A 15,942-nucleotide genomic window follows, 5' to 3' on the forward strand; every position below is an offset into this window, starting at 1 on the left:
TTTGAGCGAGTGTTTTGTGCAACTGAGACATAGCTCAGCTACAAAGCAAGTGCTGAAACCTGCAACTTGTGATAATTTTTATTATTTACTGTATTGCATAAAGGTGAAATGGGAGGTCAACAGAGTGGGGAAACAGTGAACATGAGCCCTTTGGGTTGTATTTTGGCTCACTGGAAGAATACAGGAGGACCACAGGGTGGGAGTGTGAGGGAAAGGGTTAAAGAAGTTTTAGTAGGTCTAATTGCTTAACGATTACCTAGATTGTTGTTGATAAATAATGCTTTGTTTTACTAACTATTGTGTAAATTAACTGAAGCAAGGAGTCTACAGCTCCTCCTGAAGGACAGTTTGTGATGAGAACTAGCTAAAACCAACTCTATAGTCTGGACAAAGACCAAGGAGCAACTGAGTCTGGCAAAGAGAGAAGGTTCAGAGTGAGGAAGACTACCAAGCCTTCATCCCCATGACCCCCATGACCAGCAAGAGGCACTACGCAAACGCAGTTGGAAGGGACATATGGAAATGACTTCTTGGAACTAATTTTAATATGAAGCAGGGCTAGGTTATGAATATGTATAGGTATATTTGGAAATCTTATGTATATGCAACATTTGATTATATAAATTGAGACAAGTTGTTGCCCCTGGCGCACACGGCTTTGGTGGGACTACCCCTGGTGCTGCCCAGCGCTGAATAAACAAACCTACTTTACAGTCTGTGGAGTCTGATTCCACACATCAAGCAAACATTGATAAAATATTATAATCAATGGTGGCCTTTATATATCTTAGAAGATCAGGAAATTGTAACACCTCGCTACAGTTAATGTTATTTTTAAGATGACAAGGGAAATGGGACGACGCATGCAGATTTGTTTTTCACATTGAGAAGCCATACAGAGTGTGGCAGAAGGAGCGTGGGATTAATATAGCACCACCTGATCCTTTGACTTTGGCTCTAGAAAAGGACAAGGAAAAACTGAGACCTAAACTAGAAAGATGTTCTTGTTGAAGTTTTTTGTGTAATATAGGATTGCTGTGTTTTGCAAAGACAGAGCCTCAGGCTGAGGCTCCTCCTGGGGTGAAGCGTATTGGGAGATAAAAACTTGCACTAATGTAGGACCTGAGGCAGGGGGAGTCAAGGACCCCAGGGAAGGGTTAAAGTCTTGGGGTGAGTTTGCACAAACCCCCACACCGCTGCGAGGTGCGGCTGAGCCAGGCTGGATGCATGGCAGGCTGTTTGCTGGTTGCTGGCAAAGGCACCACAGGTAAGGACACAGACTTAAAGCAGCACGGAGCAGATTTGCGTTCAGGGTTCGAAACGGTTAAAGCAGAGGTGCTGTTGCAGAGGCAGGCACTTGTACCTGCTGCAGAGCGAGGAGCGCTCTCCTGCCCCAAATCCTTCCAGTGCTAGGAGGCGGGGGTCGCTGTTGCTGACACCAGAGCTGAAGGACCTGACAATGTCACCCCAAGGGCCGCAGCATTTGCAGCACGACGGACCCGGGAACTGGCCCCTTCAGGGCACGCAGTGGGGGCGGGGGGGCGGGCGGGAATAAAGGCGAATCTGTGATGGGAGATTTAGATGCTTGGAAGTTGGTTGTGAAAGACTAGCAGGATGACCCAACAGGAGTAGAAAAAGGGTTGAGTTGATTGTTACTGGGTAATCGCCATGTAGAGAAGCTGACAGAAGCAGCACGGACGTGCACAGCAGGTCAGAGAAGAAAAGCTGGGTCGTGCTGTAGTCACAGCTACGGCGGCGGCTTCGGGAAAAGTGAAAACTGGCGAGGGACTAAGGTGAGAAGACGAGGCAGAGGCAGAGGCAGAGGAGGGATGCCTGGCAGAGGTGAAAGAGCGAACCCAGCCCTGCGGGCCCGGATCAGTGGGCACATCGTAGGGAAGTGGGCACAGGCAGCCAGATTGCCCAAAGCTGAAGAACCATCAGGGGGTTCCAGTGACTGCATCAGAACCAGACTGAGAGGCCTGGGGAATCCGCCCTAGCGGATCCACTGGTTAAATTAAAGCTGGGGACTAGAGAAAAAGGAGGTGGGATTTTTAGTGAATACAAAACCAACTTATTTGGTGTTAAACTTCAGCGAGAAAAGAATTTGTTACAGTTGTGGGAGCTACTGGCCGCCAGGAAAAAGCATTGTGAAACCTCTGAAGTACAAATTAAGAAAAAAAAAAAAATCAGAATGCCATTTCACCAAAATCTTTAACCAGGTATATCTGGGAGTAAATTCCAGGTAAGGCGAAAAATGCTTTACCTGTTACAGCAGAAATGAAAAGGGGGGCCTGCCCAGTTTGGGTAAAACAATATCCCTTGGTCAGCAGGGCTGTGGGGGATATTGGCACAAAAACTGAAATAAAACGCACTGTGTAGTAGTTCTACTACCAATGTAAATCTGTGTGTTTTGCCATGGCAGCGACCTGTTATGGGGTGCGCAGATGAAACTCTGCATTGACAACGAAGTACAAGGAATAAGGTTGGTCAGGTGCCTCCTACCGTTAGTCAAGGGCAAGACTGGGTTGGCCTCTGTGTTGGCCACCAAGAAGAATCTTAAATTCTGCTTTCGGCTGCAAGCCAGTAGGTGCCGAGTGGTGGGAACATGTGCCATGCCAGACCTTGATGTGAGGAATGGCCCCCGCTGTTATAAGAGGGTCACCCAGGAAGGAAGAATATCATAAGACCCATTGGGGCACTGACTCATAGTATAAATATTTAGACTGACAAAATTGTAGCGAGAACATGAATCAAATGGGGACAATTGGAGAAGGAAATTATCCAGGGCAACAGTGACAAACTGATTTCTCAGAACTCCCAAGAAAAGGGGGGTCTTGATACCTGCTGGTCATGACGGATGCCTTTTTAGGGTGGCCAGAAACACACCCTTGCTGAACCAATAAAGCTAAAGTAGTAACCAAAGCACTATTATAAGAAATAGTACCATGATTTGGGGTTCCAGCAGTAATCTCATCAGACTGGGGGCATTAGCAAAAAAGGTTGCACTTGCTATCCAATACTCAGCAGTGGGTACAATCCGTAGCCGCAGGAATGTTAAGGGAAGGAACATCAGGAATACTATCTCAAGAAATAAGGGAAATAATAGGCAAAACCAGCCTCACCACTCAGTTTGAAAAACATCACCAGGCTTGGTGACAACTAGTAAACTTCACCTACAACCCACAACAGGAGCAAACTGAAGCATATGTGCTCCCAATTAGTGCAGCAAAAGAACAGGCAATCTTTCCCGTTGCGACACTAGGAGCCATACACGTAGAAAGTCACTGTCAGACCCCTAGGCCATAATGTTTGGGCAAGTTATGGTCAGACCAAAGGCAAGTGGCAGTCAATGAACATGGAAGTATATATCCCCAGGGAACAACTGGGATACATCTGTGAAAACGCAGTAATAGAGAATGAAGATCTGTGTTTAGATATCAAAAAGGCTATGCGTGCTTTTGAAAGGTTTCCACATATTAAAGCCCAGCCACAAGTATGTTATGTAGGAAATGGATGAACATGTGTTACAACTTCTTCTGGTAACAAGAGTATTGATAATTGTCATGAAATGGCAAATGGTACTAAATTTTGTATGTGTAATTTTACTAGAATTGTAGGCTATGACTTTGATTATGTTGTTCCTGTAACTACCAGACAGTTAATTGGAACTGATTATACCCTGTATCATGATATACCTAAATTACAAATAGGCATGAACATTAGCCTCTTCAAAGCAATGCTTAGACACCCCAACATAGAAAGACTGGTCCAAGAAATAAACAGAACGGCCCAACACATGCTTCGACAGGAGAAACGTGACTCTGAAAATATAAAATCCATCTTTAGCCGATGCAGAACAAGTTGGAGAACATCACTGGTGGGACACCTTTGCAGGCCATTCCCCCAAAGCAACACAAGTATTCTACTATTTAATACATCCCATGTTAAGTCATGTTGGAAGGAATGATCCTGTTATCTCTCTTAAACGTCTGTCTGTGGTATAAACTAAGTATCATAGTCAGAAGAACACAAATAATGTGATCAATGATGCATGTCTACCAAAACCCTTTGTCTTCAGAACTTGACAAAAGACTTCCCAAGTCCTAAGAAAAGGGGGGAATGAAACAGAGCAAAGTCTTGAAAGATTATTTGGGATGAGTTTGGTACCATGCTCTGGGGGATGCTCTGTTTATGTTGAGATGTAACAGAGACGGCACGGCCTGTTCTGTTCCGCTGATGCTACTGAAGTAAGAGACAGGAGAAATGTACTCTGAGCAATCTAGCAGTCATAAATAAAGATAAGGTGGGCATTTGAAGGAGATGAGAAGGCCATGAGTCAGGAGGCAAGCTCCAGCCAAAGAACGGAACGACCACCCAAAAGTCTCCCCAAAAGACAATTCTAGAAGACTCCACCTCAAGCTCCGCCTAAACCCCATCTATTATGAATATGATGATTAGATGATGAAATCAAATGAATATGTATGTAAAGATGTTGTAACCTCTCGTGAAAACTGTATAAATTACCTGACCTTTCACTGAAAACTTTGGGGCTAGTTTGTCTGGTGCGAACCAGCTAGCTCCCCAGCATTGCACGAAATAAATACCTTTGCTGCTTAAAGACAAAATTCATCTCTGAGCAGTTACTCTGTGCCGTTTTGGCATCACCCTCCTAGAGAACTGCAGAGCTGTGGACTTTCAGAAACACCGGGGCACAACACTTGGCCAGCCTGAAATGTTCAGGAGGCTCTCAGCAGTAGAAACCGTTCTGACTTTCTAGCAAGGCTGACCACACTTGCGAGTTTTCTTTTGCATGCTCACACCCGCAAGCCAAACCAGAACAGCTGCACACACAGCAGAGCAATTGCTCAGCACATCTACACCAACAGAGCTCTCCTAAAGCACACCTGGAGCCATTCATACCCCAAGTCAACATCTACAGCGGAACCTGGCCACAAGCTTTGACACAATGTCATTTTGGGGTCAAACTGATGCACACCAAAAAATTAGTAAAACACACCTCCTTCTCTGCCACGTCAGGTATCGTGCTCCTTCAGTTGAGCTGTAACTGTTACATTATTTCCCAAATGCAAAGCCAAACAGAGAAAATATAACCAAGCATGCTCCTTAAAAAGCAACTCTGCACAGGCAACTGTTCATTGTGTGTGACCAAGGGATGATGTGACCACAGCCCTTCAAACTTTCGGGATGCCTAGGCAGGACTAAACAGTGCTTGCAAACAAAGAACATGCCTGCTTGTTAAGACAGGCTGGTCAAGTTTACCACCAAACCTCTACATGACCATTTGCCAACCCTGTCCAGCTTTGGGTCGCCAGAGCCACACTCAGTTCACTTGAAAGCATCTCCTAGTAGCAGTATCAAGCTCAGAACTGTACCTCCCTGATGCCTACGTGGAAGAAAACTCAAACTGTGCCCCCTTCTCCTTAAGCTGGGTTACAGCTTGTGACAGGAATTTCATCCCACTGCTTGGAAAAGCTCCAAGGCTGCAGCTGAAGGGAACTGGAGTTCCCTGCGTCTCAGAGTAATTCTAGAGCTAAAGTGGTGACAGACATCAGCTCTAGATCAGACGATACATGCCAGCACTCACCACTGACCCAGGGTGGCAACCTCCTTCTGTCCTACCCAAAGGTTTCAAACCCAACACACTGTCTTCCTATGGCAGGAAGCTTTTAATTTTTTACTTTTTAATTTTTTATGGATTTATAATTCGTAACACCATTAACGCATTCCTTGAGAGGGGACTACAGATACATTATGCAGACCACCAAGCTGCCGTTTGGAAGCGCTGTAGCCTTATGGTGAGAAATTTTTTCTACAACAGAGCGAGCAATGGTGAATAAACAAGACTGAGACAGGGTCCTTTTCGAGGGAAAAGCACGCAACAGATCAGCGATTGTTGAACAGACGGGCAGAATTCTCAGAAAAAGCAACCCCTAACTCTTAACAAGAAAAAGAAGGTTATTCCTCTTAATAAAAGCACAGCTGTGCTGAAACAAGTCAACACAATGTACTCACCTGTCCTCCTCCCAGATGAAGGCGTATAAGCAACATGTTTCTCTGGAAATGACACGCTTAGGGCATCAGGTTTTCTTACCCCATCCTTTCATGGCATCACCTTTAAAAAACACCAAGAAAAGGTCAGTTGTGGTGTTGGCTTGGGAGATTCCCATGCCTGGGGGGAGTCAGGAATTCCACAGTAGTAAGTGCCTCTTTGGACACAGACTTTCCTGAGGTGCTCCCCGCCTCCAGACAACTCCCTGGACCCCGAGTGGCATGTACAGGTGCAAGGAGGAAAAGAACGTCAGGGAAAAGACCAGAGACATTAGGGAAAGGCGGGGGGGGGGGGGGGGGGGGAGGGGGGGGGGCGGGGGGGAAGAGAAGAAGAAAACCTAAAAAGAGACGGATACAGATGAGGACAGAGATGTAAAAGGAAAACCAGCCCTGGGCTGCAGGACAGAGGTGGAGGATGAAGAAAAGGGGAGAAGGAGAGGGAGTGGGACACAAGCAGAGAGAGTAAAAGAGAAGGGAGCAGCAGAATGAGAGAGAAAGACCGAAGGGAAGAGGGAGCAGGACAGAAGAATAGGATGGAGAGCTACAGGGAATCAAAACATGATGGGTTTGTATGGCAAGGTTTGGGGAGGAGGAGGAAAAGGAGGAGAAAGAAGAAGAAACAACGTGTGATCAAACTGACCACAGCTGCCGTTCCCCATCCCCCTGCGGGGAGGACACAGGGAAATCGGGAGTAAAGTTAAGCCCAGTAGAAATGGGGGCTGGAAGGAAGGTGTTCTGAAGATTTGCTTTTCCTGCGCATTCTCCTGCTCTGACTTGACTGCTAATCAATCGCGCTGATTTCCCCAGGTTCAGTCTGTTTCGCCCACGGAGGTAATGGCAGAGTGACCTCCCCATCCTTGTGCCCACTCGTGAGCTTTTTGTTATATTCTGTCCCCCCTGTCCAGCGGAGGAGGGGGAGCGGTAAGAGCAGCTTCGGTCCAGCCCGGGTCACACACCCCCCCACCCCACCCCCCACACAAAATCACAGCGGCACAGGGAAGGGGAGGGGGGGCAGAGGAGGGGCAGGGGGCGCCTGGGGCACACAAGAGGGGAGACAGGGTCCCACGGACCAGGACTCACCACAGCTCTCGCTTTTGGTACCGCTGCGAAAATGTGCCAGTTCAGATGCGCCTTTCCCCCTCTCCCCTCCCTCCCTCCCTCCCGCAGAACGCCGGCCGCTCGGCTCCCCCACCCCCGGTAACCCCCGGGTGTCTCACAGCTCTTCCTCGCAAGACGCGGCCTGCCGGACACCACGCGTCGCTCCCTCGCGCACCGGGGGCCGCCCCAGGCTGTGGGTGACACACGGACCCCGCGGGTGACACACGGACCCCGCTGTGCACGCTGGCACCCGGCTGCTGCGGGACTGGTCCCCCCCCCACCGCAGGGCCAGGCCCTCTGTGCCCGCAGCAGGAGGCAGCTGCTGCCCGCCTGCCATCGGGTTCCTTCTCCTTCGCCTCTCCCCGGCCGGCCCAGCTCCTGCCCACACCGGGCCGTGCCCCCGCTCCCCTCCCGCACCCGCGCCGCGGGGGGCGAGGCCTGGCAGGGACAACCCCCGCCAGCCCGAGGCGGCGCGGCCCCCGGCAGAGGGACAGAAGCGCAAGGGGCCGTGACCGGCGCCGCTCGGCCCCGCCCGGAGCCGCTCCTGCCGCAGGCCCTTCCCGAGCGGCAGCGGGGGGCCGGCTGGCCGCCGCCACGGCAGCGCCGGGGGCACCTGGGGCTGGGGCGCGGCTGCGGGGGAGATGCTGCAGCGGGGGCAGCGGTGCGGGGCGAGCGGGGCCGCGGCAGACTCGGGGGTCTGGCGAGCTGGGGAGGCGCCGGCGCCCGGGGGGCGGCCTCCTGCTTCCCCGCCTCCCCCCCTCAGCCCCCGGACCCTCCGGCGCTCCCGCACCCGGCTCGCGGGCGGCTGGAGTCCCCCGTGCCGCCCCCCGAGGCGGCCAGCGGGCAGGAGACACCCCCACTTCCCCCGCAGGGTCCGCTCCCCTCCCCTGCGCCCCCGGCCCCTCCGCCGGGCTCGCCCCCCGCAGCAAAGCGCCCCCCGCGCCGCGCCGGCAGCCCGGGCCCCGCCGTTCCGGCCCGCAGCGCCGCCAGCCCCCGGCACGGCCCGGGCAGCGCGGCCGCAGCCGAGTGCCGGCAGCCGGCACCGCCCGGCGCTCCCGGCACAGCGCGGCCGCCCCCCGGCAGCGCAGCCCCCGGCCCCCCGCGCAGCCCCGCGCCCCCCAGCGCGGCTCCGGCCCCCCCGGCCCCGCTCCCCGCCCCGGCCCGGGCCCCGCCGCCCCCCCGGCGCTCTCCCCCGCGCCCGCCGCTCGCCGCCCCGGCCGCCGCTCACCTGCCCCGGCGCGGCCGCGGCCCGGCGGCGCTCAGCGGCCGCTCCGCTCCCCGCCCCGGCCCCGCCGCCGGCAGCCGCCCCGCTACAGGGAGGGGCCGCCGCCGCCGGCCCCGCTGCCCGCCCCGGGGTCCCCCGGCCCTCAGCCGGAGCCCCGCGGGGAAAGGGGCCCTGGCCCGACCCGTCCCCCGGGCTCCCTCGCAGCCCCTCGCCCGGCGCCGGGGGGGGGCGGCGGGGGGTTACTCGGGGCACGGGGAGCGAGCCCGCTGCGGGGCTGGGGGCCCCCGCGCCCCCCCCTGCCCCGGGACGCCTCGGCCGGCGTTCCCCGAGCCGCGCTCGCCGTTCCGGGGGGCTCTGCGACGCTCCCCTCCGTGCCCGCGCCGGGACGGGCTCCCCAGGGCACGGACGCCCCCGGCATGTGGGCACATGAAGGAGACCCCAGCGGGGCGCGGAGGGGCTGGGGCGGGTGCGGGGCAGGGGGCAGCTGAGCTGAAGGGGGAGCCGGGAGCCAGGTGAACTCCTGAAATCCCCGTGGGGCCGCGGGACAAGGTGGCACCGTCATCGCAATCCAGGCTCACCGACCCAAAAAGGGGGGTCCTAATACCTGCTGGTCATGCAGGAGGTATTGAGGATGCCTTTTCAGGGTGGCCCGAAGCACGCCCTTGCCGAACCAACAAAGCTAAAGAAGTAACCAAAGTACTATTACAAGAAAGAGTACAGAGATTTGGGGTTCCAGCAGTAATCTTATCCGATTGGGGGCCACACTTCATTGAAAAAGTCATTCTGCAAGTTATTAAATTTTTTGGAATAGACTGGCAGTTACACACCCCATATAATCCACAAGCAAGTGGTCAAGTGGAAAATGAACCACCTAATTAAGCCGCAAATTGTAAAACCTGGACAGGAGGCTGGTTTATCTTGGCCTCAGTCATTGCCTCTGACGCGCCTGAGAATTAGAACCAAGCCCAGAGCTAAAGAAGGGCTAAATTCTTTTGAGATATTGTATAGGAGACCTTTTATTATACAAACAGGAGCAGAGCGTCAGCCCGAGTTGAGAATGAAGTACTTACTGATTATGGAAGAAGCATGCAGAAACAGCTTCGAGACGTAGTTTTAGGAACTGGAGCTCCAGGTCTTGATGGACCTGTGCATAACATGGAGCCAGGAGATTATGTATGTGTCAGACCTCTTTCAGGTTCACCTCTGGAACAGAAGTGGGAAGGTCCTTTCCAAATACTGCTTACATCCCATACCGCAGTCAGAGTTAAGGAACAAGCATCCTGGATCCGCCACACCAGAGCGAAGGCAGCCCCTAAGTCACAATGGAAATCAACACCTACCAGACCTCTGCGGCTTCGGATCCAACAAAAAGACCATTGATTGTTTGTATATTAACAATGTTCTGTACAGTAGGAACTCATTCTTGGGACCAGAATCTGTTTGTACAATTAACCCATAATGTAACGAATGCTTTGAATCTGGCAGATTGCTGGGTATGTTCAGCATTTTCCAGAGGTAGTACAGAATTTCCATTGTATGGTGTAATGGTATCACAGGCAAATTGGAGCTGGCCATTTAATCATAAAGGATTTGGTTGTTACAAATCTCCAGATAGTACAGCAGGACCCTGATATGAAGTACAGAAATCAGGAAATTCTACAATAATTAGAGGGAATGATGGGAATGAATGCTCCACTGACAGGATGGCTCAGTTTAAACTATACTGCTCTGAATTGGAGTGTATGTGGCCCGCCAATTCTAACACCAACTAATACAAAAGGAAAATATAGTATTACCCCGAAATGTGGGAAAGTACATCTAGATATGCTCGCTAATCAGACCTATAGTTGCTTACATCAAGTATTATGGTGGTTATGTGGAGATGGCAGGGCCAGGAAAAGACTACCTAACTGACGGCAAGGTGAATCTGGGGTAGGATACCAGTTCCCCAAGGCAGGATATTTAATCATTCGCATCCTCCACCGGGTGTTTTGAGATCCCCATGGAAATTGGTTAAATGAGGAACTAATAACCCCCTGATGACCCAAAAGCCCCCCAGTATTCCATAGTTTTGCAAGATGGCATCTTCCTTCATTAGGGGTGAGTTAGAAAAAGCAATAATAAATATTTATGCCACAATAGAACAAATGGAAAAACTCACCATAGGCGCTGTACAGGGAGTCCAACAAAGTTTCTTCATTAAGAAATGTAGTACTTCAAAACTGAATGGGTCTGAAGAGACTTTTAGCAAAAGAAAGAGGATTATGTATTGTTATTAATCAAACTTGCTGTGTCTATGTTAACCAAGAAAAACGTATTGAAATGGATTTGCAACAAATTTGGATAACCCCCAAAATACTACATCAAGTATCCCTAGATGACACTTCCTTTGGATTTTCTGACCTCTGGGAAAAGTTTACTTCTTGCCTACCTCATTTTATGTGGCTGAAGCAGCCCTTTGTTGTAGTTATCATAATTATTGTATTAGAATTATTGATTTGTATTACGTTACGATGCTTTCTGTGCATGTGAAAAAAAAATAACAATAGCAGTTATGAAGAATGGAAGAAACAAGGGCTAAGACAAAGGCTAGAAGATGGGAAATATTTTACCAGAATCCATACTAAGAATGGTATTGTTTAAGCAAAAGAATTTCCTAAGGGAAAAGAAAAGGGGGGGACTTGATGCGAGACAGTGCGGTGCCCCCCGAAAGCTGGGCTGCAGGCAGGAGCCGCCCCGGGGCCAGCAGCCGTCGGCAGGCGGGCAGGAGCCTCCCTGCCTGCAGAGAAGGGCTGGGGCTCAGCCCGCTCAGCGCCTCGGGGGGCAGCCAGGGCAGGGGGAGCTGAGCCCCACCGGCGTGAAAATATGGAGCCTGCTGGCAAGGGCTGCTAGCTGCTGAAAGAAAACAGGCTGCTGAAGGGGTAAGGCTCAAGGACACCAGGGTAAAATCACTGTGGTAGGGGGAGATCCCGACCTCCTACTCAAATGGGCCCCCTGAAGAGAGTGAATCCCCCCGCTTGGGGAGCACGGGGAGTAAATTTAAAATTAACTCTACCTTTAAGTTGAAGTGAGAATGCAGCTAACCAATAATTAGCTCGTAGGTGTAGACTTTGGGCAGAACTAACCAACTTCACTGTGTAAATATGTATTGTGAATAAAACTACGTGTGCAAGTCAGGAGGAGCGACCCCCCTTGCACCTGGCACCGCAATAAACACACCTGCTTTATAACTTACCCTGGGTTACGGAGTTTAATTCCGCACGTCAGACGGAATAAGCAGCCTTTTTACTAAGCAATTAGTTCTTCACCTACCATTTCCCCAGCCACTCTCTCACCTGAATACGCTCAAACATCGACCTGCAGTAAAACTCTTCTGCAGAGCCTTTGTGCCTGCTCTGCAGCCTCAGGATTTCAGGCAGGGAGAGCAGTTTGCTGCCGCCCCTCTCCTGCCCCCCCAGATGCCTTTGCTCCTGCTGCTCACTGCCTGCTGCCCGGGGGGGGGGGGGGGGGGGATGGGGGCGGGGGCCGGGGGGTGATGGCTCACTCCCACCCATTGCCCTGCAGGACAGAGAAATCCACCGCATTACAGACAGGGTCGGCCAGGCAAGTGTCTGCCTCCTCTGTGTATTGCTTTCCTGATCCTGCTTCCCACCTCAGCCGTATGGCCACGAGGCACCAGCCTGGAGCAGGGGTACCCAGCCAGGCCTGGGGGAAGGGGTGCATCTCAGAGGCAGAGGGGCTCTAATTGCCCCGTTTGCAGTGAGGAAGTAGCTTGTGCAAGTGAGTCCACATCACAGAGCAAAATCCTGCCACAGGACCTGGGCTACCCAGGAGCCCACAGCTAAAATGTACGGAGAGTGGGATACTGCACTGCCTGGTCCTACTCCCACCTCACACAGTGCCCGCCTCAGGAGCCCTCCGTGGGGAATTCCCCTGTTTTCTCGCAATACCCAGTATCCCCCTCATCACCTCCACTCCAGCCAGTTCACACCCCCATGCCCCTTCGATGGGTGTGCAATTGCATCTGCAGCCCAGCAGCAGCACAGTGAAGCGGTGCAGTACTCAGGTGGGTGGATGCCCCCTCCGTGGGGCAGATCCGTCACACAGCTACAGCACGAGGTAGAGCACAGCACTCCCACTGTGCCCAGTGAACAGGCATGTCAGTACTCATTTCTGAATTTGCTGATCTTTTTAATGCATTCTGTAGCCCAAGGCCTTATTTATCACCCATGCTATCCTCTGCACTGACAGCAGTGCTGATCTTCCTCACAGGCTTGTTTTCTCATCTCACCCCTGACATCAGAGTGCATCAGAAGTAACAATTTTTTTCCTCTGTGGCCTCTTAATGTGAGGGCAGTTCCCTGGCATCCCTGTCTAACAGCTAGGCACTGAGGCACAGGGCAATTACAAACATTCCTTAGATCCTGGGCCAGGTGAGCCGTGGGTTTTGCTGGCAGACCCGAAGTGCACAGTGCAGTGAGTATCTGGCTCTGCAGCCACAGCAGCGGAGCGCTGAGCACCAAGAGGTGCTGTGCCAGTGGAAAATGAGGGACGCACCCTGGCACGGCGGTGGAGAGACTGGATGAAATGATCTTCCTGTAGGCCCTGTGTAGCCTCCGCCAATAACATTACCCAGAGTGATTTAAAGAGTCAGTCACCAATATTCGAGTGAGCGGAGGAGGTTATCTTTATTCGCCAGCGCTGGGTGCATGGGGGATCCCTCTACCAAAGTCATGCACACCGAGGGGATTTTTCAGTCCCCTCTTTATACAAGCAACTCAGACCTATTCATTAACTTTCCAGGAAATCGTTTACATATTCATTACAATGCCAGGGACTCATTTACACATCTCACTAAACTAGTGACCATGATTTAAGTCCTTGTCTTTGCCACCTTTCATAAACATCGGGAACTTAGGACCAGATAGCCCTTTTAAAGATGACAAATCCAAGGACTTCGCAATTAGTACATCCGTCATGTTAGCAATAAGGGTCCTTGCATGTTTCCCAGCTTTTAGATAAACATAAGTACATCATCCTATAGATAAGTGGTGCATCATTCATCATTCAGCACTTCGTTGTCGATGCAGTTTCATCTGCGCATCCCATAACAAGTCTGTGTCGTGGTAAAACACACAGATTTACATTGGTTGTAGAACTACTACACAGTGCGTTTTATTTCAGTTTTTATGCCAATAACCCCCACAGCCCTGCTGACCAAGGGATATTGTTTTACCTGAACTAGGCAGGCCTCCTGCTTATCATTTTTACTGTAACAGGTAAAGCATTTTTTGCCTTACCTGGAATTTACTCCCAGATATACCTGGTTAAAGATTTCTTTTACTTCAGGGATATCCTCTTTTCCACTTTTCTGTTGAATTAAAGATAAGCTCAAGATTTCAATTAATTGATTATTTTTAAATTTTGCGTTCATTTCTCCTTCTTTAAACATCTAGATGTTCTAATAAATCTCATCCCAACAAAGATTTTGGTGAATTTGGCATTCTTATTTGTTTTCTTAGTTTGTACTTTAAAGGTTTCAGGATGTTTTCCTGGTGGCCAGCAGCTCCCACAACTGTAACAAATTCTGTTCACTGAAGTTTAACACCAAGTGATATGGAGAAATAATGTGAAATGGGGATAATGGACATGGATTGTGATTGTATGTGTCTGCTTAAGGAATGTGGGTATGGTGACTAGTCATGGGTGCGGTGACAACTACAGTTTTGAGGAGACGCCGGCCCCTCTTCCTCTAACAAAGGGGAGACGCCTGCCCTTCTTCCTCTAACAAAGGGGCTATTTAAAAGAGAATAAGAAAAGATGAGAGACATTCAAATGCTATCTAGAGGGAGGGAGTGCTAAGTCTCCTTGCTGGAAAAGATTGGGTGGTCACAATCACCTGAAGAAGATCCGGGTGGTCACAAGGACATGAATCACCTGAAGAAGATCGGGTGGTCACAAGGACATGAATCACCTACAAACCTGCAAGACCACCACATTCCAGGAAACGGACTGATAAGCTAATTAACATACGAAGCAGGGTTTAGGTAACGAATATGTATAGGCGTTAATTGAATATTCATTTGTTCATTGTATAAATGTGAGATGGTTCGTCACTTTGGGTATGCACGCTTGTGGAGGAGCGATCCCCCGTGCATCTGCACGCAATAAACATACCTACTTTATAACTTTCGAGTTATAGAGTCTAATTCCGCACGTCAAAGTAAGTTGGTTTTGTATTCACTAAAAATTCCACCTCATTTTTCCTAGTCCCTAGTTCACCAGAACCCCTTGTTGGTTCTTTAGCTCAGGGCAATCTCGCTTCCAGTGTCCACTTTCCCTACAATATGCACAGTGATCCGATCCCATAGGAAAGGGATTCACTTTTCACTTCTGCCTGACATTCCTCCTGTCTCTGCCTCGTCTCCTCTACCAGTTCAGCAGGACCCAGCTCTTCTCTTACCTTCTGTACACGTTCCCTGTTCCTTCTATCGACTTTTCTACATCACAATTACCTAATAACAATCAACTCGAACCTTTATCTAGTCCTATTAGATCATCCTGATAAGTCTTTCACAACCAACTTTCAAACATCTAAATTTCCCCATCAAAGACTCAGGTTTATTCTCCTCAGACACACCGCCTGCCCTAGAGGGGCCGTTACCGGTCCCGTTGTACTGCAAATGCTGCAGCAATTGGGGTGACATTGTCAGGTCCTTCTGCTCAATTGTCAGCAACAGCAACCCCTCCTCCTCACCATCAGAAGGATTCGGGGCAGGAGATGCTCTTCCTGCTCTGCAGGTTACACAAGCCTGCCTCTGCAACAGCACTTCTGTTTTAACTCTTTCTTACCCTGAATGCAAATCTGCTACTTGTTGCTCTGTGTTCTTACATATCATGCCTTCGCAGGCAAACAGCAAACACCCTGCCATGCGTCCAGCATGCACCTTCGAGGGGGTACGGGGGTTTGTACAAACTCACCCCAATACTTTAACACTTTCACAGGGTCTTTGACTCTCCACACCCTGCTTTAGGTCTTACATACGTTAGTGCAAGTTTTTGTCTTACAACGTGCTTCATTCTGGTTGCTCCACAGAAGGAACCACAACCTGAGCTCTTCTCTCTCTTCCCACCCCCCACGCCCCCCCAAAAAAAAATCAACAAGAATATCTTTCTAGTTTAGGTCTCAGTTTTTCCCTTATCCTTTTCTAGAGCCATAATCAAAGATCAGGTGGTGTTAATTCCACTTTTGTTCTCTATGAAGAAACAGCATAAGGTGTAAAATTGTGTTGTAATATAAGACTTCCTTCGAGTGGCCATCTTTCACCATCACCTAATGTATACAAAGGCCACCAATTCTGACAATATTTTAAATATGTCTTTTTGTTCAAATTTCCACTGGGAATTCTGCCAAATTCTTTCCAATGCTTCAAAATACATCCCAGGGGTGTTTTGGTATTTATTTCTTGGATCGGTCTGCCCCCCATCATCCTAATAAGTCTGGCATTTTTCTACAATGTGTTAGTTATTACTGGAGGTACCATACTTAT

General features: G+C 50.4%; 1 non-coding gene across 1 annotated transcript; it reads right to left on the minus strand.

Moving 5' to 3' along the window:
• Positions 1-5,528: 5,528 nt before the first annotated feature.
• LOC129783697 (small nucleolar RNA SNORD45) lies at positions 5,529-5,613 on the minus strand. Its single transcript, XR_008745518.1, has one exon. It is a non-coding gene; the product is annotated as a small nucleolar RNA SNORD45 (small nucleolar RNA).
• Positions 5,614-15,942: the final 10,329 nt, after the last annotated feature.

Source organism: Falco peregrinus, chromosome 1, assembly GCF_023634155.1.
Source record: "Falco peregrinus isolate bFalPer1 chromosome 1, bFalPer1.pri, whole genome shotgun sequence".
NCBI classification, from domain to species: Eukaryota; Metazoa; Chordata; class Aves; order Falconiformes; family Falconidae; genus Falco; species Falco peregrinus.